This window comes from Patiria miniata, unplaced genomic scaffold (assembly GCF_015706575.1).
Source record: "Patiria miniata isolate m_02_andy unplaced genomic scaffold, ASM1570657v1 HiC_scaffold_16, whole genome shotgun sequence".
Classification (NCBI taxonomy): domain Eukaryota; kingdom Metazoa; phylum Echinodermata; class Asteroidea; order Valvatida; family Asterinidae; genus Patiria; species Patiria miniata.
In genome coordinates, this window is record NW_024037054.1 from 12,637,947 (window position 1) to 12,641,389 (window position 3,443).

Sequence of the window (3,443 nt, forward strand, 5' to 3'; positions counted from 1 at the left end):
TGGATGGCGGATGAATAGGCCAACGAGCTGACAAATCGGCAAGCTTCAGACTTGAAACTTTTGGAGTGAGCCCAGACATAGGTACATGATGCCCCCAGTTTCGTTTTTTGTGCAGTAAGTCCCATAGCAAGGGCTGTCAGCGCCAGCCGACATGGCTCTCATGTGTCGCGGTCTAAAGGTACCTTAACATGATGGATTTTGACAAACTATACTTGTTGGATGGCGGATGAATAGGCCAACAGCTGACAAATCGGCAAGGCTTCAGACTTGAAACTTTTGGAGTGAGCCCCAGACATATGTACATGATGCCCCAGTTTCGTTTTTGTGCAGTAAGTCAAGGGCTGTCAGCGCCAGCCGACATGGCTCTCATGTGTCGCGGTCTAAAGGTACCTTAACATGGATGGATTTTGACAAACTATACCTTGTTGGATGGCGGATGAATAGGCCAACAAGCTGACAAATCGGCAAGGCTTCAGACTTGAAACTTTTGGAGTGAGCCCCAGACATAGGTACATGATGCCCCCAGTTTTCGTTTTTTTGTGCAAGTAAGCCTGTCAGCGCCAGCCGACATGGCTCTCATGTGTCGCGGTCTAAAGGTACCTTAACATGGATGGATTTTGACAAACTATACATTGTTGGATGGCGGATGAATAGGCCAACAGCTGACAAATCGGCAAGGCTTCAGACTTGAAACTTTGGAGTGAGCCCCAGACATAGGTACATGATGCCCCAGTTCGTTTTTGTGCAGTAAGTCTGTCCAAGGCGCCAGCCGACATGGCTCTCATGTGTCGCGGTCTAAAGGTACCTAACATGGATGGATTTTGACAAACTATACCTTGTTGGATGGCGGATGAATAGGCCAACGAGCTGACAAATCGGCAAGGCTTCAGACTTGAAACTTTTGGAGTGAGCCCCAGACATAGGTACATGATGCCCCACAGTTTCGTTTTTTGCAGTAAGTCCCATAGCAAGGGCTGTCAGCGCCAGCCGACATGGCTCTCATGTGTCGCGGTCTAAAGGTACCTTAACATGGATGGATTTTGACAAACTATACCTTGTTGGATGGCGGATGAATAGCCCAACGAGCTGACAAATCGGCAAGGCTTCAGACTTGAAACTTTTGGAGTGAGCCCCAGACATAGGTACATGATGCCCCCAGTTTCGTTTTGTGCAGTAAGTCCCATAGCAAGGGCTGTCAGCGCCAGCCGACATGGCTCTCATGTGTCGCGGTCTAAAGGTACCTTAACATGGATGGATTTTGACAAACTATACCTTGTTGGATGGCGGATGAATAGGCCAACGAGCTGACAATCGGCAAGGCTTCAGACTTGAAACTTTTGGAGTGAGCCCCAGACATAGGTACATGATGCCCCCAGTTTCGTTTTTGTGCAGTAAGTCCCATAGCAAGGGCTGTCAGCGCCAGCCGACATGGCTCTCATGTGTCGCGGTCTAAAGGTACCTTAACATGGATGGATTTTGAAAACTATACCTTGTTGGATGGCGGATGAATAGGCCAACGAGCTGACAAATCGGCAAGGCTTCAGACTTGAAACTTTTGGAGTGAGCCCCAAGACATAGGTACATGATGCCCCCAGTTTCGTTTTTGTGCAGTAAGTCCCATAGCAAGGGCTGTCAGCGCCAGCCGACATGGCTCTCATGTGTCGCGGTCTAAAGGTACCTTAACTGGATGGATTTTGACAAACTATACCTTGTTGGATGGCGGATGAATAGGCCAACGAGCTGACAAATCGGCAAGGCTTCAGACTTGAAACTTTTGGAGTGAGCCCCAGACATAGGTACATGATGCCCCCAGTTCGTTTTTGTGCAGTAATATAGCAAGGGCTGTCAGCGCCAGCCGACATGGCTCTCATGTGTCGCGGTCTAAAGGTACCTTAACATGGATGGATTTTGACAAACTATACCTTGTTGGATGGCGGATGAATAGGCCAACGGCTGACAAATCGGCAAGGCTTCAGACTTGAAACTTTTGGAGTGAGCCCCAGACATAGGTACATGATGCCCCCAGTTTCGTTTTTGTGCAGTAAGTCCCATAGCAAGGGCTGTCAGCGCCAGCCGACATGGCTCTCATGTGTCGCGGTCTAAAGGTACCTTAACATGGATGGATTTTGACAAACTATACCTTGTTGGATGGCGGATGAATAGGCCAACGAGCTGACAAATCGGCAAGGCTTCAGACTTGAAACTTTTGGAGTGAGCCCCAGACATAGGTACATGATGCCCCATTTCGTTTTTGGCAGTAAGTCCCTAGCAAGGGCTGTCAGCGCCAGCCGACATGGCTCTCATGTGTCGCGGTCTAAAGGTACCTTAACATGGATGGATTTTGACAAACTATACCTTGTTGGATGGCGGATGAATAGGCCAACAAGCTGACAAATCGGCAAGGCTTCAGACTTGAAACTTTTGGAGTGAGCCCAGACATAGGTACATGATGCCCCCAGTTTCGTTTTTGTGCAGTAAGTCCCATAGCAAGGGCTGTCAGCGCCAGCCGACATGGCTCTCATGTGTCGCGGTCTAAAGGTACCTTAACATGGATGGATTTTGACAAACTATACCTTGTTGGATGGCGGATGAATAGGCCAACGAGCTGACAAATCGGCAAGGCTTCAGACTTGAAACTTTTGGAGTGAGCCCCAGACATAGGTACATGATGCCCCCAGTTTCGTTTTGTGCAGTAGTCCATAGCAAGGGCTTGTCAGCGCCAGCCGACATGGCTCTCATGTTTCGCGGTCTAAAGGTACTTAACATGGATGGATTTTTGACAAACTATACCTTGTTGGATGGCGGATGAATAGGCCAACGAGCTGACAAATCGGCAAGGCTTCAGACTTGAAACTTTGGAGTGAGCCCCAGACATAGGTACATGATGCCCCCCAGTTTCGTTTTTGTGCAGTAAGTCCCATAGCAAGGGCTGTCAGCGCCAGCCGACATGGCTCTCATGTGTCGCGGTCTAAAGGTACCTTAACATGGATGGATTTTGACAAACTATACCTTGTTGGATGGCGGATGAATAGGCCAACAAGCTGACAAATCGGCAAGGCTTCAGACTTGAAACTTTGAGTGAGCCCCAGACATAGGCATGATGCCCCCAGTTTTTTGTTTTTTGTGCAGTAAGTCCCATAGCAAGGGCTGTCAGCGCCAGCCGACATGGCTCTCATGTGTCGCGGTCTAAAGGTACCTTAACATAGATGGATTTTGACAAACTATACCTTGTTGGATGGCGGATGAATAGGCCAACGAGCTGACAAATCGGCAAGGCTTCAGACTTGAAACTTTTGGAGTGAGCCCCATACATAGGTACATGATGCCCCCAGTTCGTTTTTGTGCAGTAAGTCCCATAGCAGGGCTTGTCAGCGCCAGCCGACATGGCTCTCATGTGTCGCGGTCTAAAGGTACCTTAACTGGATGGATTTTGACAAACTATA